This window comes from Triticum urartu, chromosome 2A (genome assembly GCF_056163025.1).
Source record: "Triticum urartu cultivar PI428250 chromosome 2A, HENAU_Tu73, whole genome shotgun sequence".
Taxonomy (NCBI): Eukaryota; Viridiplantae; Streptophyta; class Magnoliopsida; order Poales; family Poaceae; genus Triticum; species Triticum urartu.
In genome coordinates, this window is record NC_141874.1 from 710,664,122 (window position 1) to 710,689,494 (window position 25,373).

Here is a 25,373-nt window from a genome sequence, read left to right on the forward strand (position 1 = left end):
TCAGAGATTCAGCCGTGTACAGCACAACATCCCAGATGTCCACCCTGCCGCAGTCATCAGCGCGTTCCATCAGAACGCGCGTAACCGCAGGATGTGGGAGGAGATGGCGATGTGCAAGATCAGAGATGTCAGTGAGCTGTATGCCCTGGCCGACAAGTGTGCACGTGCTGAGGAAGGGAGAAAACTCCCCGGGGAGAATGCAGGAGCAGGAGGATCTGACAGCGAGGATGCTGCCCCGGCAAAGAAAAACCGGCGGCGGAACAGGAAGAAGAAAGGCAAAGATGTGTTAGTCGTCGAGCAGTCCGGCAATGAAGGTGGCGCCAAGAAAGCCAAGGATGGTAGCTCCGGCAAGGAGGTTGCCGCATGCACCAACTGCCAGGCTATGGCGGTCGCCGACAAGCAGGACGGCACTGACAAGCAGTATTGCAAGATCCACCGCACCAAGGGCCATGACCTCCAGAGCTGCAAGAAGGTCGAGCAGCTTGTCCAGCAGCAAAAGGCTGAATACGAGCGACGCGACAAGGAGAGGGCCCAAGGAGGCGCTGGAGAATCCGGCAAGAAGCGCGCCGGCCGGGGAGGACGCCGCGGCAAGGCCAAGCAGCGGCAAGGAGACAGACCTCCCCGCGGCCGCGACAAGGATGAAGACGACGACGACGAAGACATGGATGATGTTGAGACCAGTGAGCAGGAGTTCCAGAAAGCCACAGAGGTCTTGTGCGTTGACGGCGGTGCTTCTCTGCATACTTCGCACCGCCAACTCAAGCAGTGGGTGCGGGAAGTCAATGCGGCGGAACCACCTGTCGAGTCACGCAAGCTTCTGAAATGGTCCAGCACGCCTATCATCTTTAATATTGAGGACCACCCTGATCGCACAACTGCGGTCGGGTGCTTGCCGATGTTGGTTTCACCAACTATCCGCAACCTCAAGGTCACTAAGATGCTAGTTGACGGCGGGGCCGGCTTGAACCTGATCTCCTCCGCTGTACTCCAGAAACTCCAGATCCCTGACAGCGAGCTTGAAGAGACCGGCACATTCCAAGGAATTAACCCGGGAAGGAGCAAGCCGAAGGGGAAGGTCACATTGCCAGTAACATTTGGCAGCGAGTTGAACTTCAGGACTGAGAGGGTTACTTTTGACGTTGCCGATATTCCATTGCCTTACAATGGGATACTTGGCCGTCCAGCACTCGCCAAGTTCATGGCAGCCTCTCACTACGCATATAACATGCTGAAGATGCCAGGCCCGATAAGCGTCATCTCTGTCCCTGGTGACAAGAAGGATGCTCTTATCTGCGCCGACAAGATCTACCGGGAAGCGGCAGCCGCAACAGGTCACAAGTCACTTGTCGTTGAAGCTCCCGGGGGAAGAAGACCAAGTCCGGCAAGAGTTCGGATGCCCACTCCGGCAAGCGCACCTCTTCGGAGTGCTGCGCTGCCGTCGAGGACGCACCATCGAGCTCCACCGGCAAGTGTAAGAAGACAATGGCAGCTCCGCCAGAAACCAAGAAGGTGTCCGCCAAGGAGGACGGCACTGGTGGTACCTTCACCATCAGTGCCACTCTCGACCCTAAATAGGAAAGCGCGCTCATTGCTTTCCTGCGGGCGAATGTCGACGTGTTTGCGTGGCAACCGTCTGACATCCCCGGTGTTCCCAGGAAAGTAATTGAGCACCATCTTGCCGTTTGTCCTCATGCGCGGCCCGTCAAGCAGAAGGTCAGGAAGAAAGCAGTGGAGCGCCAAGAATTCATCGCGGAAGAGATCAAGAAGTTGGAAGCAGCAGGCCTTGTCAGAGGAGTGCTCCATCCTACGTGGTTGGCCAATCCTATAGTCGTGCGCAAGGCGAACGGGAAATGGAGACTTTGTATCGACTTTACTGATGTTAACAAAGCTTGTCCCAAAGACCCATTTCCTTTGCCGCGCATTGACCAGATTGTTGACTCCACAGCCGGATGTGATTTGCTTTCATTTCTTGACGCATACTCAGGATACCATAAGATCTTCATGGCAGAAGAGGATGAGGAGAAGACCACATTCATTACTCCATGTGGCACGTACTGTTTCATACGGATGCCTTTCGGATTAAAAAATGCTAGTTCAACATTTGCAAGAGTAGTCCATGTCGCTCTTGAGCCACAAATACACAGAAATGTGGAAGCTTACATGGATGACATAGTGGTCAAGAGCAAGGACAAGGCAACTCTGATTCAAGATTTAGACGAGACCTTTGCAAATCTACGCAAGATCAGCCTCAAGCTCAACCCAGAGAAGTGTGTGTTTGGAGTCCCCTCCGGCAAGCTTCTCGGGTTCTTCGTGTCTCAGCGGGGGATCGAAGCCAATCCCGACAAGATTAAGGCCATTGAGCAGATTGAAGCACCAAAGCGCGTCAAGGATGTACAGAGACTTACCGGTTGCGTGGCTGCTCTCAGCAGGTTTATCTCTAGGTCTGCTGAGCGCGCCCTGCCGTTTTTCAAAATATTGAAAAAGGCAGGTCCAATGAAATGGACTCCGGAAGCGGAGGCTGCGCTGCAAGACTTGAAGAGATACCTGTCCTCCCCTCCAACACTTGTCACACCTAAACCACAAGAGAAGTTGCTGCTGTATATAGCGGCAACCAATCAAGTGGTTAGTGCTGCGTTAGTAGCGGAGAGGGAGGCAGATGACGAGCCAGCAACCACGGCAAGCGCATCCAGTGACAAGCAGGGGGCTTCCCCGACAAGCTCTGGTCCCGACAAGGATGGATCTGCGCAGATACGCGAGGAGATACAGAAGAAAATGGTGCAGCGCCCAGTATACTTTGTCAGTTCCCTTCTGCAGGGGGCTAGGTCAAGGTACTCTGGCGTGCAGAAATTGCTTTTCGGCCTTCTCATGGCCTTGAGAAAGTTGCGCCATTACTTCCAAGCACATGAGATCACAGTTGTCACTCGCTTTCCGCTGAAGAGGATACTACAGAATCCAGAAGCGACAGGCAGGATTGTTGAGTGGGCACTGGAACTGTCAAGCTTTGGCCTCAAGTTTGAGAGTACTTCAACTATCCAAAGCAGAGCATTGGCAGAATTCATAGCAGAATGGACGCCAACACCAGATGAAGAAATTCCAGAAACGAGCATCCCTGTCGAAGAAGCAAGCAAAGAGTGGCTGATGTACTTTGATGGTGCCTTTTCGCTGCAAGGCGCCAGTGCTGGCGTGCTGCTTGTCGCACCCACCGGAGAGCACCTCAAGTACGTAGTCCAGATGCACTTTCCCAAGGAGCAAGCAACAAACAATACTGTAGAGTATGAAGGCTTGCTTGCCGATCTCAGGATCGCGGCAGACCTTGGGATCAAGAAGCTCATTGTCAGGGGTGACTCGCAGCTTGTCGTCCGCCAAGTAAACAAGAGCTATCAGAGTCCGTTGATGGAAGCTTACGTTGACGAAGTGAGAAAGCTAGAAGAGCACTTTGACGGCCTACAAATGGAGCATGTTCCAAGAGCTCAGAACGCCATTGCCGACGGCCTGTCAAAGTGCGCTGCGCTTAAGTTACCTGTGGAACCAGGGATCTTTGTGCTCAAGCTGACTCAACCGTCCGTAACGCCATCAACTGAACAGAGCAAGAAGAGGAAGTTGATTTGTGGTGACTATTTTCCGGCAGAGCTTCCCGAAGCCACTGCCAAGAAGGTCCCCAAGATCAACGCCAAGAGCGCTGAGGAGCAGTCTGCTCCGGCAAGCCCTAGGGTTTGTTCTGTTGAAGCAGAAGCTCCCGACAAGTTTTGCTCCGGCAAGCTTGTCGGGGAACGTCAAGCTCCGGTAGAGCCATAGGTTCTCGCCGTAGAAGCGAATGTTCCCGCAGCCGCAGATTTGCCTTTAGTCCTTGTTGTCGAGCCACAAGCTCCAGCATGGGCACAGCAGATTGTCCGTTTCCTTCAGACATGAGAACTTCCCGAGGAGCAAGAAGAAGCGGAAAGAGTAGCCCGGCAGTCAAGTATGTACCAGTTTGTCGACAAGACACTGTAGAGAAGAAGACTCAATGGTGTGAAATTGAAGTGTATTCACCGGGAAGACGGACAAAAGCTGTTGGCAGAGATACATGGAGGCATATGTGGTCACCACATTGGCGCAAGAGCACTTGTCGGCAAAGCATTCCGGCAAGGTTTCTTTTGGCCGACAGCCCTCCAGGATGCAACTGCACAAGTAACCAAGTGTGAAGCGTGCCAGTTAAATTCCAAGCAGATACACCAACCAGCTCAAGCTCTCCAGACAATCCCTTTATCCTGGCCATTTTCGGTCTGGGGGCTCGACATCCTCGGCCCCTTTCCCCGAGCAGTCGGGGGCTTTGAGTACTTGTACGTTGCAATCGACAAGTTCACAAAGTGGCCGGAAGTGGAACCAGTGAGGAAGGTGACAGCACAGTCAGCAGTCAAGTTCTTCAGGTCGATTGTTTGCCGCTTCGGGATCCCTAACAGGATAATCACCGACAACGGTACACAATTCATGAGCCGCACCTTCATGCAGTACGTCCAAGATCTTGGCGCCAAGGTCTGCTTCGCTTCTATTGCTCACCCGAGAAGCAATGGTCAAGCGGAGAGAGCAAATGCTGAAGTGCTGCGTGGGCTCAAGACCAGGACTTTCGACATGCTGCACAAGTGCGGAAGAAACTGGATCGAGGAGCTGCCGGTGGTTCTTTGGTCGATCAGGACGACGCCAAATCGAGCCACTGGCCAGACACCTTTCGCTCTAGTCTATGGAGCAGAGGCAGTTATCCCCACGGAACTCGTATACGGGTCACCTCGAGTGCTCGCTTATGATGAGCTTGAGCAAGAGCAGCTGCGACAAGATGATGCGCTGCTCCTTGAGGAAGACCGTCTTCAGGCTGCTATACAAGCTGCTCGCTACCAGCAAGCTTTGCGCCGCTACCATAGCCGCAAAGTTAATGCCAGAAGTCTCGAGGAAGGCGATCTTGTTCTTCGGCGTGTTCAGTCCGCCAAGAATTCCAACAAGTTGACGCCAAAGTGGGAAGGCCCTTACCGGGTGAAACGAGTCACTAGGCCTGGCGCTGTCCGCCTTGAGACCGAAGATGGCATTCCGGTGAGCAACTCCTGGAACATTGAGCATCTTCGTAAGTTTTACCCGTAAGGCGCGGTTGCCGGAACCTGTTCCGGCAACCACCTTTTGTACAAGTCTTGCCGCTGTTGCATGTAATCCTTTGTACAAAGCCGGGCGCAGACCCCGTGCATAAGTAAAGCTCATGTGCTCCACACATTTTGTCAATTTTATGCTTTTTATTTTTTGGCATATATGATCTGACACTTTGTGCAGCACCTACTCCACGGTAAGCAATAACGAGCCGTAAGGCTCCATATCTTTATTTTCTCTTCTTTCTTTTGAAAGGAAGGTTCCCCTCGCCCACAAGTTTGCCGGGGGGGAAAGGAGAAGACGATGGTATGGACCAGGCGTCGTTCAAGAAAGATTCGCCTTGCCGGGAAGCAAGCAACAGAAAAGCTAAGTTGCCAAAGTTTGAGCAATCAGATTTTTTAAATTTTAAGTTATCTCCCTTGAACGACCGCACTTTGTATGGAAAACCTGTGCGCGAAGGAACCAACTTGTAGCTAGTTGCGCCCTTACTTTGTTTCGAGTCTGCTCAACAAATTAAGTGAGCTGCAACTAGTTGCGACAAGGTTTCTTGTCGGTAGCGGCACCGCCAGCAGGCTGCTGACGTCCCGCACTCAGCGCTCGCGGCTCAGGTGCCTGCACCGGCAAGTTCCCTAAAAGCGTAGGGCAAAAACATACAAAGGGAGGAATCGAGTAAAAGGAATAACATTGCAATCATTACCCAGAATAGAGTTATATTACAAAGATAGCTTGTCGCGGCTCTAACAGATTGTTTTCATAACATGACAAGACAGCGACAAGAAAAGAAGAAACGGGCGGCCTAGTCTACGCGATCGCCCTCAATCGTCCTGATCCCGCTCACCTTGTCCACAATGGGTGCGACAAGGGTCTTGAGCGCCTCCAGATCAGCATCTGGCGGCAGGGTCTTAAGGACGTTGGTGAGGTTGAGGCCCAGATTGCGGAAGGCCACCTTCACCAACACTTTCTGAAGAGCTCCCGCGCAGATCTTGCACGACTCGTCGGCCAGCTGCTTTGGGATCTTCTCCCGGAGCCGCTGAAGGGCCGTCGCCACGCCTTTGAAGAACAAGACGAGCTTGGCGCTGGGTTGGAGGTTCTCGTCGGAGGGATACCCGAGATCCTCCACCCCCAGCTGCGCCAGCTCCCTGTCAACATCTGCAGCAGCACTCACGAGACTCTCCGTCCAGTGCTCCACATTCTCCCTGAAGGCATTCTGGGTGGCGGCAACACTTTCCAGCAGCGCCTTGTCGGCCTTGATCTCTTCTTTCAAGGCCGCCTCCTGCTTCTTGGCGCCGTCCAGAGTCTTGGTCAAAGTGGTCAGCTTCAACTCAAGATTCGCGTTGGAGTCCTTGGCGGCGCTGAGCTCTTTGCCCTTCTCGGCGAGATCGGCCTCCAGCTGCGCCACCTTCGTCTCCAGCTCCTTCTTGGTGGCCTTGGCGGCTGCAGCAGCATCCTCCGCTTGCTTGAGGGCTCCACCAAGTTTTTCCTCATGCACGGCAAGCTCCTCCTCGTGGGCGTCAAGATTGACCTTCCGCTGCGCCAGCTCGCCCTCCTCCACGGATAGCTTCACAGCGGCAAGTCGTTGTTTCTCTTCGACTTCGGCCTTCTCGAGGAAGAAGACCTTTTGCGCTTCGGCGAATTGCTCTCGCTCCTCCGCTAGGGACCGGAGAGCTTCCTGGTGGAGACCCCGGAGCTCCTCCGCGTGCTTCTCGATGTCCGCTCCCGCCTTCGCGACAAGCGCCTCGCGGGAGTCCAGCTTGGCTTTCCACGCACGATAGAGCGACAACAGCTTCCGCAGCAGCCGCTCCTCCTCAGGCTCGTTGCTGCTGCTGCTCGGCGCGTCAACCAGCGTCAGCCCGGCGGAGGCAAGCACCTCCCCGTCGAAGATCTCTCCCTCGACCGGCGCCCTGGAGTTTGACGCCCAGGGGAGGTTGATGAAGACGTCATCGCCGGCCTTCAAGTAGACGCCTGGCAGGGGCTCTTCGGAGCCTGGCGCTGCGGCAGCGACGGACGGGTCGGCGGTCGACGTAGCGCCTGGCGCTCCTGCGGCCTCAGGGCCGTCAGTGCGATCGCCAGACCCCTCGCCAGTTGCTGCGGCGGCAGCCTTGGCGGCCTTTGCGCCGGCGGGATCGTCAGCACCGGCCGCTTCTTCGGCGGCAACCTCGGTCTCCATCTGCTCCGTAACGGATGGGTCTAACGGCCGGAAAAGGGAGAAGAGTCAAGCAAATATTCAACAAGAAGAAGATCAAAAGAAGAAGAACCCAGGGGAAGTTTTGAAGCGAAAGGATTACCTGTACCGGGTTCTGCAGTCGTGGTCTCCGCCATCGGGGGGGCGCTGGCGCTGTCCCTTGCCGGAGAACTCTCCCTTGCCGGAGACCTCTCCCTTACCGGATAACTCTCCCTTGCCGGAGGACTCTCCCTTGGCGTTTCGGGGGCGGCCTCCGGGCGCTCCTGGTGGGGTTGCTCTGCTCCTACACAAACCAACAATCAGATATCAGCAAAGACGGAGTATCCATGCGCACCTCGCAGCGGAAAGCAAACCATATACTTACGCTGGGGGCTGCTCTGGAGAAAAGTTGCCGAGTCCGGCAAGGTTGTCTCGGGCGCACCCCCTGCTGTCGCAGTGGGTTCGTCCTCGATGACAATCACCGGGACCTTGGCTCTCTTCGCTGCTCTCTGGGCCAGAGTCCTAAAAAGGAACAACTTCAGAGTAAAGCAAATGAGATACAAGACAAAACAGCAAGAATTGAAGAACTACAAGAACAACAAGAAGATCTTACTCTTCTTCTTCCTCGTCGGAGCTGAACGCGGAGAAGTCGAAATCCGGCTCACGCCCGGCGCGATGAGGTGGAGGAGTAGTTTCCCTTGGCCGCTTGGCGGGAACGGTGGCAGTGGTCTGAGACAACCCCGCTCCGGTTGCCGTCGCGGCGTGAGAAGCGGCAGGAGCAGAAGCGGTGGTCCGGCTAGACCCCGCTCCAGTTGCCGTCGCAGCATGAGGTGCTCCCGCGGCAACGGTGTTTGCCGCGGTGGAGCGTGTCACGCGGCGCGGCGACTGTTGACCCGCCTGCCGCTCCGCTACGTCACCGGCCTTGCGGAGATGCCTTCTTGGTGGGGATGGAGGCTCTGCTTGCGGCGAGCTGCCCGAGGAGGAGGAGGAGTTGATTTCCAGCGAGCCGCTCGTATCCTTGGCGGGCTCGCTCGACTCGACGCCACGACCGGCAAGCTCTTTCTCGCCGGCGGGCTCCCCTCGCTCGGCACGGCTTGCCGCCTCTGCTGCCTCTGCCTCCTCCACGATGAATCCAAATTCACCCGCGGCTGCGGCTGCCGCCGCCTCTTCCAGCCTAGTGGCGATGCGTGTCATCTCCGCATCGGTGGTGTCGCGGGTGAGGCTGTCCTTCTCGTCGGAGCGGATCGCCACTTCTACCAAGTCATCAAAGAACTGCTGCACAACGTTGTCTGCAGGCTCTTGCCAAGTTGGGACAATCCCATGCGAATCGCACAGCGGCATCATTGCACGGATGCGGTCGAGCGCAGAGTTGTTGCACAGCGGGACAACACCCCCCGGCAACCTGAACACCTCGGGATGTTGGGGGTCGTACTTGAACAGCTCCTGGAGCATCGCGTTGAGCTCCAGAATAGTGAAGTTGAAGTTGAGGCTCGGACGCAGCCTCATGATATCCGCCGCATTCTTGAACTCCCAGGTGGGCCTCCCCCGTTCCTGCAGGGGGGCAATGCGGCGGCGAAGGAAATCTGCGCCAACAGCGCCTACAGTGAGCCCGGCAAGCCTGAGGCGCAGGATCCGGGTGACGGCAATCTTCAGCCTATCGTCTTCCGGAGCCACATAACTCCAATCGCTGCCGCGTGCTACTGGGGTTTGGCGCCGGGTGGTAAACGGCTGCGGGTTCTCCTCGTCAATCCAGCACCAGTCTGCTCTCCATTCCTCCCACTTGCCGCGGAACTCTCCCTCCAGATAAGTTTCCTTCTTGCCGGCCCTTGAGATCCAGGCGATTCCGCCGGATAGAGGCTCTCCTCTCTCTACTCGGGGTATAAAGAAGTGGCGAAAGAGGGCTACATTGGGATGGACTCCGACAAAGTTTTCACAGAGATGTGCGAAAACTGCCATGGTCAGGACGGCATTGGGGGTGAAATCAAGGAGGTGGAACCCGTAGGTGTTCATGATATCACAGAAGAACTCAGAGAAAGGCGGGCAAAGCCCGCAGTAGAAGAACAAGGCGAAGAAAGGGTATCCGTTTGGGGCCTTCTTCCAAGCGGCGGCGGGAAGTACCTTCATGCGCGGATGCGCTCGTGTCTCCGTCGACCAGAAGAGGTAGTAGTTCTCCCTCAGCTCCCTCGCGGCAAGCTTGGGGGGGAAGACTGCCCGCTCCTTTCGCAGCGCCGCCAGCCGCTGTGCCTCGGTCGACTTCACGACCTTCCCCTTGTCGGCTTTTGGAGCCATGGCGGAAGTGGTGGAGGAGGTCGACGGCGTTGGTGGTGCTGGTGGCGATGGGGGGCGGAGCGCTGCTCTCTCTCTCTCTCTCTCGGCTTTGGGAAGATGAGGGAGCGGCGCAGATTTCTGAGATTGGAGCAGCAACCGGCGAATGGGCGAACTACCCCTATTTCCCCTGCTTATAAAGAGGGAGGGGGCGGACGTTCCGCATTTCCGAATAAAGAAACCACCCACGATCTCTCCCACGACGCCGCATTCAACGCGTGCCGTTCGGGGAGGGCGCGGTGGATACGGAGAGAGATACAGCGTAACCTAGGCCGCGCGTGCCCGTGCCCTGTTTTGGGCCTGGCCCAACAGTGCTCGACACCGTGTATGGCCCAGGCCCGGGGGCTCCTGTCGGTGTACTAGAGTAGGGGTACTCTAGTATCCCGAACTTGTGCACGGGCAGTCGCAGCGTCCCGCGGCAAGGCTTGCCGGGCGACCGCCAAGGTCCTCCGTGGTTCCTTTGGAGCCATTCAAGAACAAAGTATCCAAGCCAAGGAGACAAGACCCCGGCGAGAGGAGCTTGTCGGGAAGGCCAACCAAGGCATCTCAAGACCCCGGCAAGAGAGCTTGCCGGGAAGGCCAACCAAGGCACCTCAAGGAACTTGCCGCGACGCGCCACGCGCCCCGGCAAGGCCCGGTGAGCGACAAGCTCCCGGACGCGACAAGACAACAACCGCGGCAAGGCGCTTGCCGCGGCAAGCTACCACTCTGTGCCCGCGCTCCAGCACATCCACCAACGTGTCACTCTGGGACCCTTCCAGGCACGCGTGGTGGGAGGCTGTGCAGCCAGCGGTGCGCGGTGGCAAGCGGCGCTGACAAGATCGCCATCGTGGCGAGCGGTGGCGTCCCTGGCGGTCCCTTTTGCACTGTTTAGGCGACACAGACGGGCATTTAATGCCCTTGTCCCCTGCCGTTAGGGTTAGGTATGATACACTGTAGCAGGTAGCTGTACCTACCGCAGCACCTTTCCATTTTTACCCTTTGTCTCCGTTGCCACCTATCGGTGACCCCTTGAGCATATAAAAGGAGGCCCATGCGCAACGTAGGGGGGGTTCGGAAGAAACAGAACACTCACGCTCGGTCTCGTTAGCTGCTGGAGTGTACTGTAGCACTCCGCGCTCCCGAGCAAGAACTCAATACAAACCACAAAGCAGGAGTAGGGTTTTACGCATCCGTGCGGCCCGAACCTGGGTAAATTGCTCGTGTGTTTTGCCTCGATCTGCTCTTCGTGCGACCTCCGCCCCCGCCGAACCGAAAGGGACTCGGCCCGCCGGTCCCATAGGTGTTCGTGGATCAGCTCCCCCCGACACATGGCCAAGCTTTTATTCGAACCGTTTTACTGTCCCATCTCAGCGCGTTATGCGAGGCGGTTTCCTTGGCACATCTTGTTAAAGCAGAGATCGTGTCCCCCTTATTCCCGGATTCTCATCAATACGGGCGTGGGTAACCCAACTGCTTCTAGGACTCCTGGGTAGGGGGTCCCGAACTGTGCGTCTATGCCGGATGGTAATAGGAGGCAGGGGACACAATGTTTTACCCAGGTTCGGGCCCTCTTGATGGAGGTAAAACCCTATGCACTGCTTGATTGATATTGATGATATGGGTAGTACAAGAGTAGATCTACCACGAGATCAGAGAGGCTAAAACCTAGAAGCTAGCCTATGGTATGATTGTTGATGTGTATGTTGTCCTACGGACTAAAACCCTCCGGTTTATATAGACACCGGGTAGGGTCAGGGTTACATAGAGTCGGTTACAATGGTAGGAGATCTGTATATCTGTATCGCCAAGCTTGCCTTCCACGCCAAGGAAAGTCCCTCCCGGACACGGGACGAAGTCTTCAATCTTGTATCTTCATAGTCCAGGAGTCCGGCTGAAGGTATAGTCTGGCCATCCAGACACCCCCTAATCCAGGACTCCCTCAAGGGGTAATGCAGAGGGAGGCCTCACAAACGACAATAAATGACGAGATGTGAAGGAGGGAATCCGGGGCTAGGTCATGAAAATCTAGCCCGTAATAGAACATAAGACCCCTAACAAAAAGATCCAGAGCGAGGCCTAGTCCTCGGAAGAAGTGGGAGACGAACACAATGCTCTCGTTGGGTTCGGGAGTAGGGATGACTTGCCCTCGGGCGGGCAGCCTATGCGAAATTTCGGCGGTCAGGTATCTGGCCTCCCTCAACTTCTTGATATCCTCCTCCGTGATGGAGGAAGGCATCCACCGGCCTTGAAGGCTGGATCTGGACATGATTGAAGGTCCGAAGCACCTGACCTGGGCTTTGGGTGTTAGAACTCGAGGCGGGGGAAGGATTCGATTGAGCACGGGAGGGAAGAAGTAAAAAACCTTGTCCCTTTATAAAGAGGGTGAATATCAAGTGTCCTTCTCGTGGCTATTTGGGACTTGCCTAAAATCTAGGAGTCCTAGGCACGGTTGGGTTACCCACGTCCGTATTAATGAGAATCCCGTAATAAGGGGAACACGATATCTGCTTTGACAAGACGTGTCAAGAAACCGCCTCACGTTATATGCGTGCCTGGTTAAGGAAAAACGGTTCGAATAATTACTGGGCCATGGCATGATGTCATGCTGCTAAAACGTGTCAGCAGATTGGATTTGTGGAAATATTACTCTCTCTACGGTGGTATGTGGAACTTATTTTGCAGGGTCGGACACTATCATTGCATCCAAACTCTTCTGTGGTGTATTCGGAGGAGGAACCCGCCTTGCAATGCCGAAGACAACACTGCGCGCCAGACTCATCTTCATTGAAGCTTCGTTCAGGGGCTACTGGGGGAGTCCTGGATTAGGGGGTCTCCCGACAGCCGGACTATATCGTTTGGCGGACTGTTGGACTATGAAGATACAATATTGAAGACTTCGTCCCGTGTCCGGATGGGACTCTACTTGGCGTGGAAGGCAAGCTAGGCAATACAGATATGTATATCTCGTCCTTTGTAACCGACCTTGTGTAACCATAGCCCCCTCCGGTGTCTATATAAACCGGAGGGTTTTAGTCCGTAGGACAACATACAATAATACCATAGGCTAGCTTCTAGGGTTTAGCCTCTCCGATCTCGTCGTAGATCAACTCTTGTACTACTCATATTATCTAGAATAATCAAGTAGGACGTAGGGTTTTACCTCCATCAAGAGGGCCCAAACCTGGGTAAAACATCGTGTCCCCTGCCTCCTGTTACCATCCGCCTTAGACGCACAGTTCGGGACCCCCTACCCGAGATCCGCCGGTTTTGACACCGACACTAGGGATCAAACCCTAACAAAACTAACTCGATTACATGGTGAATCTCATCCAACCCATCACCGTCCAGCAAGCCTACGATGGAATTACTCACGCACGGCGGTGAGCATCATGAAATTGGTGATGGAGGATGATTGATGATGACGACGGCGACGAATCCCCCTCTCCGGACCCCCGGACAGACTCCAGATCAGCCCCCTGAGAGGTTTTAGGGCTTGGCAGCGGCTCCGTATCGTAAAACGTGATGGTTTCTTCTCTCTTGTTTTTTTCTCCTCGAAAGCAGTTATATAGAGTTGGAGTTGGAGTCGGGAGGTCTCCAGGGGGCCCACGAGGTAGGGGGGCGCGCCCCCCACCCTCGTGAGAAGGGTGTGGGCCCCCTGGTCTTCATCTTTGGCGAGGATTTTTTATTATTTATTGTAAGATATTCCGTGGAGTTTCAGGTCATTCCGAGAACTTTTGTTTTCTGCACATAAAACAACATCATGGAAATTCTGCTGAAAACAGCGTCAGTCCGGGTTAGTTCCATTCAAATCATACAAGTTAGAGTCCAAAACAAGGGCAAAAGTGTTTGGAAAAGTAGATACGACGGAGACATATCAACTCCCGCAAGCTTAAACCCTTGCTTGTCCTCAAGCAATTCAGTTGACAAACTAAAAGAAATAAAGAAAAACTTCTACAAACTCTGTTTGCTCTTGTTGTTGTAAATATGTCAAGCTAGCATTCAAGTTTTCAGCAAAGATTATAACTAACCATATTTGCAATAATTCTCAGGTCTCATGTTTACTCATATCAATAGCATAATTAACTAGCAAGCCATAATAATAAAACTCGGATGACAACACTTTCTCAAAACAATCATAATATGATATAACAAGATGGTATCTCGCTAGCCCTTTCTGAGACCGCAAAACATAAATGCAGAGCACCTTTAAAGATCAAGGACTGACTAGACATTGCAATTCATGGTAAAAGAGATCCAATCATAGTCACATCCAATGCAAACTAACAATAATGAATGCAAATGACAGCGGTGCTCTCCAACTGGTGCTTTTTAATAAGAGGGTGATGACTCAACATAAAAGTAAATAGATAGGCCCTTCGCAGAGGGAAGCAAGGATTTGTAGAGGTGCCAGAGCTCGGTTTTGAAATAGAGGTGAATAATATTTTGAGCGGTATACTTTCATTGTCAACATAACAACCAAGAGATGGCGATATCTTCCATGCTACACACATTATAGGCGGTTCCCAAATAGAATGGTAAAGTTTATACTCCCCTCCACCAACAAACATCAATCCATTGCTTGCTCGAAACAACGAGTGCCTCCAACATACATCAGGTCCCAGGGGGAGTTTTGTTTGCAATTATTTTGATTTAGTTTGCATAAATCATGGGACTGGGCATCCCGGTGACCAGCCATTTATCTCGTGAGTGAGGAGCGGAGTCCACTCCTCTTGAGAATAACTCGCCTAACATGGAAGATACAGACAGCCCTAGTTGATACATGAGCTATTCGAGCATACAAAACAGGATGATTATTTGAAGGTTTAGAGTTTGGCACATACAAATTTACTTGGAACGGCAAGTAGATACCGCATATAGGAAGGTATAGTGGACTCATCTCGAATAACTTTGGGGTTTAAGGGATTGGATGCACAAGCAGTATTCCCGCTTAGTACAGGTGAAGGCTAGCAAAAGACTGGGAAGCGACCAACTAGAGAGCGACAACAGCCATGTACATGCATTAAAATTAATAAACATTGGATGCAAGCATGAGTAGGATATAATCCACCATGAACATAAATATCGTGAAGGCTATGTTGATTTGTTTCAAATACATGCGTGAACATGTGCCAAGTCAAGTCACTTAAATCATTCAGAGGAGGATACCACCCTATCATACCACATCATAACCATTTTAATAGCATGTTGGCACGCAAGCTAAACCATTATAACTCATAACTAATCAAGCATGGCACAAGCAACTATGATCTCTAATTGTCATTGCAAGCATGTTTATTTATAACAAGCTGAATCAAGAATGATGAACTCATCATATTTATAAAAACAAAAGAGGTCGAGTTTGTACCAGCTTTTCTCATCTCAGTCAGTCCATCATATATCATCACAATTGCCTTTCACTTGCACGACCGAATGATGTGAATAATAATAAGAGTGCACGTGCATTGGACTAAGCTGGAATCTGCGAGCTTTCAATAAACAGGAGAAGACAAGGCAATATGGGCTCTTTTGTCAGATAAACAATAATGCATATAAGAGCCATTTCAACAATTTAATCATGGTCTTCTCCTACTGACCCCCAAAGAAAAGAAAAGAAATAAAACTATTTACACGGGAAAGCTCCCAACAAGCAAAAGAAGAACAGGAAATATTTTTGGGTTTTCTTTTTAATTACTACTACAAGCAAAGTAAATTAATTAAAAGCTACAACTAATTTTTTTGGTTTTCTTAAGGTTTATTAAACATACAAGAAGAAATCATAAAAGGAAATAGAACTAGCATGGATGATACAATGAAAAAGTATGAGCACCGACATTTAGCAATGAGTATGTGTGAACATAAATGTAACGTCAGTGAGAAATACGTACTCCCCCAAGCTTAGGCTTTTGGCCTAAGTTGGTCTATGGCCATGGCTGGCCTGGCTGATATCCATAATAATAGTTGTTGGGGTCGTACTGTGATGCAGCAGCTATCGCCTCCTGAGCTGCAGTGTGGCGACAAGCGGCCTCTGCTCTCCTCTCGTACTCATCTGCCTCCTCTCTGGTAATAGTATATCCTCCTCTTGCCTGATAATCAAAGAAAGCAGGAGCAGGGAGAGTAATATGGACAGCACGGTGCCTGTCAAAGATTAGTCGGTACTGGAGAGGTGATTCGTTCCTCTTGACAAAATGATGGGAAACCATAGAATCAAAATCTAAATAAGCAGGAGGCAACTCCATGTCTCCTTCACGAACGTCTATCTCAAGAAATTTAGCTAAGCCGGTTGCATAAATTCCTCCAAAGAAACCTCCATTATGTCTATTATGATGCAACCTACGAGCTACAGTGGCTCCCATATGATAAGATTGGTCTCCTAACACAGCACTCCGGAGAATGCTAAGGTCAGGGACACACATGTGACATGCTTCATCCTTTGCATTTATGCACCTACCTATGAAGAGAGCAAAATAATGTATATCAGGAAAGTGAATGCTTCCTATGGTAGCTTGCGTTATATCTCTAGATTCCCCTACAGTTATACTAGCAAGAAAATTTCTAAATTCAGATTTAGGGGGATCCCTAACACTACCCCATTGTGGAAGTTTGCAAGCAAAAGTGAAATCCTCTAAGTCCATGGTATAAGATTTTTCATAAAGATCAAACATGACTAAAGGAGAATTACACGAAGATGAATACTCAAACCTCCTCACAAAAGAGCTTGTGAGCTCATGATACTGGGGGCATTTGTGTGCCTCAAAGTCCTCAAGATCGGCATTACGCAAATATGCATTAAATTCTTCTTTATTTCCCGCTTGATCCATAAAATTTTCAGAAGGCCACTCACAAGGACGCACTGGAGCGTCTCTTGGTGGCTCTTTGTCAGCATCACGCATTGCAAGCCTGGGTCCTTGCTTCTTTGAAGAACCACCTTGGAACATTTTCCTAAGCATATTTCTTTCTCTGAAAAATTCTGAATTTTTTTAGTAGCTTTAAAATAAAAGTAAACCAAACTCAATAATATTGATAGCAACTACTCCTACAGGTGCCTAGAGCCTATATCATGCATCAAAACTACTTTTGACCATATAAATTTGACATGCAAGCTCAAGAATAGGGTCACCTAAGCAACACAAATTTGTAATGAATAAAGCACTAGAACAAAAACTAATTGGACCAATGGAGGAGTCACATACCAAGGAACAATCTCCCCAAGCAGTTTTGTGAGAGGTGCTTTGAGCAAGGAGATCGAAAATGGCAGCAAAACGAGCTTGGAGTCGGGTTTGAGCTGGTTTTTCGTGTTTGGGGGAGGAAGATGAAGTGTGTGGCTGAAAGAATAAGTGGAGGAGGACCACCGTGGGCCCACGAGGCAGGGCGGCGCGCCCTAGGGGGGTGGGCGCGCCCTCCACCCTCGTGGCAAGGTAGTTGGTCCCCCTGGTGTGTTCTTTGTTCCATAAATCCTCAAATATTCTATAAAAAATCATATTTAATTTTCAGGGCATTTGGAGAACTTTTATTTTCGAGGTATTTTTATACTGCACGGATAATCAGATAACAGACAGGAAATTATTTATTTTAATTTTATTTCAACTAAATAACAGAAAGTAAAAGTAGGGTACAGAAGGTTGTGCTTCTAGTTTCATCCATCTCATGCTCGTCAAAAAGAATCCACTAACAAGGTTGATCAAGTCTTGTTAACAAACTCATTCCGATTAACATGAAACCAGAGAAATTTCGAATAACACTAGGTTACCTCAACGGGGATATGCACATCCCCAATAATAAGTATATCATATTTCTTCTTGATAGTAGGAAGAGGAAATTCAAAACCTCCAAATATAATCGATGGAATTTTTCCGATAGAATTGATACTATGAACTTGAGGTTGTTTCCTTGGAAAGTGTACATGTAACACCCTCGATGCGACTATATCTCCCACGTGTCGAGGCACGACTTAGAGGCATAATCGCATTGAAGGCATATGTCGCAAGTCAGGCAATCATCACCAACATCCCATGTAATATAGATAATGAAAAGGGATAACATAGTTGGCTTACACTCGCCACGTCAATCAAGTACATAAATAACATACATCATCCAAACACTCATGGCCCGAGTACGGCGCCAAAATAAAAGACAACCCAACAAGCGACATGGTCCCGATCACCCCCAACTGGGCACCACTACTGATCATCAGGAAAAGAAACATAGTATCGCTGAGAGTCCTCGTCGAACTCCCACTTGAGCTCGAGCGCGTCACCTGGAGCGGAATCATCTGGACCTGCATTTGGTGTAATAGTAATCTGTGAGCCATAGGGACTCAGCAATCTCGCACCCTCGCGATCAAGACTATTTAAGCTTAATAGGTAGGGGTAAGGTAAATATATGTGGAGCTGCAGCAAGCGACTAGCATATATGGTGGCTAACTTATTCGTAAAAGAGAGCGAGAAGAGGAGGCAAAGCGCGAGCGAGAAACTAAAAGGACAACCTGCGCAAACATTACTCCAACACCGTGTCCACTTCCCGGACCCCGCCGAGAAGAGGCCATCACGGTAACACACTTGGTTGATTCATTTTAATTAAGTTAAGGTTCAAGTTATCTACAACCGGACATTAACAAATTCCCATCTGCCCATAACCGCGGGCACGACTTTCGAAAGTTCAAATCCCTGCAGGGGAGTCCCAACTTAGCCCATGACAAGCTCTCACGGTCAACGAAGGAATAGACCTCCTCACGAGACGTTCCAATCAGACTCGGTATCTCGATTCTTCAAGACACTTCGACAGGTTAAAACAAGACCAGCAACACCGCCCGAATGTGCCGACAAATCCTGATAGGAGCTACACATATCTCGTTCTCAGGGCACACTCAGATGAGACTAGCTACGAGCAAAACCAACCCTCAAGTTGCCCCGAGGTGGCCCCGCAGGCAGCTCAGTTCGGACCAACACTCAGAGGAGCACTGGCCCGGGGGGTTAAAATAAGATGACCCTTGAGTCCGCGAAACCCAAGGGAAAAGGCTAGGTGGCAAATGGTAAAACCAAGGTTGGGCATTGCTGGAAAAGCTTTAATCAAGGCGAACTATCAAGGGGTTCCCATTATAACCCAACCGCGTAAGGAACGCAAAATCCGGGAACATAACACCGATATGATGGAAACTAGGGCGGCAAGAGTGGAACAAAACACTAGGCGAGAGGCCGAGCCTTCCACCCTTTACCAAGTATATAGATGCATTAAGATAACATGGCAATATAATGATATCCCAACAAGTAAAATAAATGTTCCAACAAGGAACGTCCTCCAATCTTCACCTGCAACTAGCAACGCTATAAGAGGGGCTGAGCAAAGCGGTAACATAGCCAAACAACGGTTTGCTAGGACATGGTGGGTTAGAGGTTTGACATGGAAATTTGGGAGGCTGGCAAGCAAATGGTAGGCATCGTAGCATTGGCATAGCAAAAGAGCGAGCAAACTAGCATAGCAAAGATAGTAGTGATTTCGAGGGTATGATCATCTTGCCTGCAAAGCTGTCAGAGTTGACTAGATCCTCGAAAGCAAACTCAACGGGCTCCTCGTTAGCGAACTCGTCTCCTGGCTCTACCCAAACAAGGCAAACAAGCAACAAGGACACAATCAACCACGTGCAAAGCTCAAACAATATAATGCAAGGATGGTATGCTATGCGGGATGCGATGCGGGATGCATATGCAAGATATGACAGGGAACGCATGAACCTGGCCTCAACTTGGAAATCCAAGTGTGCCACTGGAAAGATGAGATGAAATCGCTTGAAAACGATATAAAGAACACCGGAATCGGAGTTACGGTTTGGAAATGGCAAGCGATTCAAATATGACACCGGTCTGCGATTTACAGCAAGTAGCCATCTAAATGCAATGAGATGAACATGCTACAGCACCCAAACATGGCATCAAAATACATGGAAGGGATGCATTCAAGATGCTTAACAAAAGTCTAGCACTGAGCCACGGCCAATTCATCCATGAACAGGTTCAAACAAGCATGGCAAATATGCATTTGGTAAACAGATTTCAGACTTAGTGAAATTAACACTTGTCTGGAATTTCAGATCAGGTAGCACACTTTGGAGCATGAAAACTATATACTACAGGAACTGAACATGGCAAAGTAAAGCATGGCATGGAGCTACTCAAAGAGCTTAACAAAAGTCCTTTAGTGACCTTGAGCCAAAAGGGATCAGAAAATATACTAACAAGCATGTGAACATAGCAAAAACATAATCAGTTTTCAGACTTGGTGAAAACTGGCACATGCTGAAACATAACTCAAGTAGGCATGTTCACGAGCTCGATGCACTCACTACGGAGCAAGTCATGAAAAGCTAAGCATACATCTATCAAGAACACACAAAATGCAAGCTAGACATGGCAAGAACAATGTCATAGCATGCACGGATCAACTACAACATCATCGGCAAAATTGCAAACAAGTTGACAATCTGCCTAGATTCACAAAGTAGCAAAAGTAGAGCTCGATTGACTCAAGCTAGGGTGCTCCATAATTGCAAACAAAGACATGGATGGATAGATTACTACAAGATTAGTAAAACATCCTTACTGATCATCCTCAAAAGAGGCACGGATCACTAGGAAACAACATGAACATATGGCATCATGAGATAAACAGCTCAAGGACTTGGTGGAAATGCTAAGTCCCTGAAATCAGAATTACCAAGTGCCTCACTTTGCAAGCTTGCACTAGTCACCACACACATCACAAAAATACATGGGTTGCACCTCTGTAAAGATGACAAAACCCTTAACAAAACATATGTAGAGCATCAGGGCATAACATGCACACAATAATCATGGCAAAAATGACAAATGTCTAAATGGAGTAGCAGATCTGACGAATATCTCAAGTAGCCCTCTTCTAACAGCATTTCGGGCATCAAGATGAACTCAAATGAAAATGATGCAATGGAATGAAATTATGTACTCTCTGAGACGAACAATTTGATATGCTATATGCATGAATCGGAGCTACGGATGCAGAGATATAGCATAATGAAGAAGGGCACATGAGCTAGGGTTTCGGAAGAAAAAGTCAACCGTCTCAGATCCAGATCCGGATCTTGCCGGAGCACTGTAGCAGTTCGACGGAAATACTGTTCACCGGAGAAGCTCGTGGCGGCCGGAGCTCGCCGGAGAAGAGGACGGGCGTGGGGCGGCGGTGGCCGGGGCGGCGAGCGCCGGCGTCGAGGAGGCGGCGGCTTCGGGCGGCGGGAACGGCGCGGCGGGGCGGCGCCGGACCGAGGAGGCGGCGCCGGGCGGTGATGTCGACCGCGGCGGCGCGGTGGCCCGGCGACGAGGAAGAAAGGCGGCGCGGTGAGGGGACTCCGGGCGCGGGCGGCGAGGCGGCTTCGGGCCGGGGAGGGCCCGCGGCGGGCTTGCGGGCCTCGGGCGGCGGCGGTTCGCCGGGGTGCCACATGGCACTGCGCGGTTGGCGGCGGTGGGATCCGGACGTTGTCCGGCTCCGTCCGGACACGTCCGGCGGCGGCGGAGACGGATTTTTAGGGTTTCGGGGAGGGAGATCCGAGATTTTCGAGGAGGACCTATTTATAGGCATAGAGGGAGCTAGGAGAGTCCAAATGAGGTGCGGTTTTCGGCCACGCGATCGTGATCGAACGCTCTAGATGATGGAGCAGGTTTAGGTGGGTTTTGGGCCAACTTGGAGGGGTGTTGGGCTGCAACACACATGAGGCCTTTTCGGTCCCTCGGTTAACCGTTGGAGTATCAAACGAAGTCCAAATGATACGAAACATGACAGGCGGTCTACCGGTAGTAAACCAAGGCCGCTTGGCAAGTCTCGGTCCAATCCAGAAATGTTTAATCCCCACACACGAAAGAAAGCTAGAATGACCACCGGAGGAGAACGAAGCGCCGGAATGCAAAACGGACAACGGGGAAAAAGCTCGAATGCATGAGCTGAACACGTATGCAAATGCAATGCACATGATGACATGATATGAGATGCATGGCAACGATAAAAACACACGGAGACAAAGACCCGAACCCGAGAAAATAAAATAACTTAACGCCGGAAACGGCAAGAGTTGGAGTACAAATTGGGAAAGTTACATCCGGGGTGTTACAGTACCGTATACTCATTACCATTAACATGAAAAGTGACATTGCCTTTGTTGCAATCAATAACAGCCCCTGCAGTATTAAGAAAAGGTCTTCCGAGAATAATAGACATACTATCGTCCTCGGGAATATCAAGAATAACAAAGTCCGTTAAAATAGTAACGTTTGCAACCACAACAGGCACGTCCTCACAAATACCGACAGGTATAGCAGTTGATTTATCAGCCATCTGCAAAGATATTTCAGTAGGTGTCAACTTATTCAAATCAAGTCTATGATATAAAGAGAGAGGCATAACACTAACACCGGCTCCAAGATCACATAAAGCAGTTTTAACATAGTTTCTTTTAATGGAGCATGGTATAGTAGGTACTCCTGGATCTCCAAGTTTCTTTGGTATTCCACCCTTAAAAGTATAATTAGCAAGCATGGTGGAAATTTCAGCTTCCGGTATCTTTATTTTATTTGTAATAATATCTTTCATGTACTTAGCATAAGGATTTGTTTTGAGCATATCAGTCAATCGCATACGCAAAAAGATAGGTCTAATCATTTCAGCAAAGCACTCAAAATCCTCATCATCCTTTTTCTTGGGTGGTTTGGGAGGAAAAGTTATGGGTTTCTGAACCCAAGGCTCTCTTTCTTTACCATGTTTCCTAGCAACAAAGTCTTTCTTATCATAACGTTGATTCTTTGATTGTGGGTTATCAAGATCAACAGTAGGTTCAATTTCTACATCATTATCATTACTAGGTTGAGCATCATTATGAACATCATCATTAGCATTTTCATTAGTTTCATATTCATTGCCAGATCGTGTTTCAGCATCATACATAGATATATCATTTGGATTATCAGGTGGTTCAGCAATAGGTTCACTAGAAGTTTGCACAGTTCTATCATTTTTCTTTTTCTTCTTTTTAGAAGAACTAGGTGCATCAATATTATTTCTCTGAGAATCTTGCTCAATTCTCTTAGGGTGGCCTTCAGGATACAAAGGTTCCTGAGTCATTCTACCAGTTCTAGTAGCCACTTTAACAACATAATTATTTTTCTTACTATTCATCTCATTGAGCAATTCTTTTTGAGCTTTAAGTACTTATTCTACTTGAGTGGTAACCATAGAAGCATGTTTGCTAACAAGTTTAAGTTCACCTCTTATTAGCCATATAATCACCCAAGTATTTAATCATATCAGCATCTTGTTTTAATTGTCTACCAAAATAAGCATTGAAGTCTTCTTGCTTAAACATAAAATTATCAAACTCATCCAAGCATTGACTAATAATTTTAGTAGGAGGGATTTCAGCTTTATCATATCTATAGAGAGAATTTACCTTTACTACCTGTGTCGGGTTATCGGGGTCTGGAGGTTCTTCAATAAATAAAGGATTAAGATCATATGTTTCTTCAATAGGCGGTAAATTAAGACCATGTATTTCTTCAATAGGAGGTAAATTCTTAACATCTTCAGCTTTAATACCTTTTTCTTTCATAGATTTCTTTGCCTCTTGCATATCTTCAAGGCTGAGAAATAGAATACCCCTCTTCTTCGGAGTTGGTTTAGGAATGGGCTCGGGAATTGGAGCAGGAGCTGGCTCAGGAGCTGGCTCAGGAAGTGCCCAATTATTTTCATTTGTCAACATATTATTCAATAAGATTTCAGCTTCATCTGGTGTTCTTTCCCTGAAAAGAGAACCAACACGACTATCCAAGTAATCTTTGGAAGCATCAGTTAGTCCATTATAAAAGATATCAAGTATTTCATTTTTCTTAAGAGGATGATCAGGCAAAGCATTAAGTAACTTGAGAAGCCTCCCCCAAGCTTGTGGGAGACTCTCTTCTTTAATTTGCACAAAGCTGTATATTTCCTTTAAAGCAGCTTGTTTCTTATGAGCAGGGAAATATTTAGCAGAGAAGTAATAGAACATATCCTGGGGACTACGCACACAACCAGGATCAAGAGAATTAAATCATATCTTAGCATCACCCTTTAATGAGAACAGAAATAATTTAAGGATATAAAAGTAGCGAGATCTCTCATCATTAGTGAACAGGGTGGATATATCATTTAATTTAGTAAGGTGTGCTACAACAGTTTCAGATTCATAGCCATGAAAAGGATCAGATTCAACCAAAGTAATTATATCAGGATCAACAGAGAATTCATAATCCTTATCAGCAACACAGATAGGTGAAGTAGCAAAAGCAGGGTCAGGTCTCATCCTAGCATTTAGAGATTGCTTATTCCATTTAGCTAATAACCTTTTGAGTTCATATCTATCTTTGCAAGCTAAAATAGCTAAAGAAGCATCTTGATCAAATAAATAACCTTTAGGAATAACAAGTGATTCTTCATCATCACTTTCATCTTCATAATCATATTCAATATTTTCAATCTCTCTAGCCCTAGTAAGTCGTTCCTCGAGAAAATCACTAAGTGGCATAGTAGTATCAGGCATAGAGGTAGTTTCATCATAAGTATCATGCATAGTAGAAGTAGCATCATCAATAACATGCGACATATCAGAACGAATAGCAGAAGCAGGTTTAGGTGTCGCAAGCTTACTCATAACAGAAGGTGAATCAAGTGCAGAGCTAGATGGCAGTTCCTTACCTCCCCTCGTAGTTGAGGGATAGATCTTGGTTTTTGGATCTCTCAAATTCTTCATAGTGTCCAGCAGATATAAATCCCAAGTGACTCAAAGAATAGAGCTATGCTCCCCGGCAACGGCGCCAGAAATTAGTCTTGATAACCCACAAGTATAGGGGATCGCAACAGCTTTCGAGGGTAGAGTATTCAACCCAAATTTATTGATTCGACACAAGGGGAGCCAAAGAATATTCTCAAGTATTAGCAGCTGAGTTATCAATTCAACCACACCTGTAAACTTAGTATCTGCAGCAAAGTGTTTAGTAGCAAAGTAATATGATAGTGATGGTAACGGTAACAAAAGAGTAATGAAAGCAAAGTAATTTTTTTGGTATTTTGTAGTGAGTGTAACAATAGCAAGGGGAAAGTAAATAAGCATAAACCAGTATATGGAAAGCTCGTAGGCATTGGATCAATGATGGATAATTATGCCGGATGCGGTTCATCATGTAACAGTCATAACATAGGGTGACACAGAACTAGCTCCAATTCGTCAATGTAATGTAGGCATGTATTCCGAATATAGTCATACGTGCTTATGGAAAAGAACTTGCATGACATCTTTTGTCCTGCCCTCCCGTGGCAGCGGGGTCCTAATGGAAACTAAGGGATATTAAGGCCTCCTTTTAATAGAGAACCGGAACAAAGCATTAGCACATAGTGAATACATGAACTCCTCAAACTACGGTCATCACCGGTAAGTATCCCGATTATTGTCACTTCAGGGTTAACGGATCATAACACATAATAGGTGACTATAGACTTGCAAGATAGGATCTAGAACTCTCATATATTGATGAAAACATAATAGGTTCAGATCTGAAATCATGGCACTCGGGCCCTAGTGACAAGCAGTAAGCATAGCAAAGTCATAGCAACATCAATCTCAGAACATAGTGGATACTAGGGATCAAACCATAACAAAACTAACTCGATTACATGGTGAATCTCATCCAACCCATCACCGTCCAGCAAGCCTACGATGGAATTACTCACGCACGGCGGTGAGCATCATGAA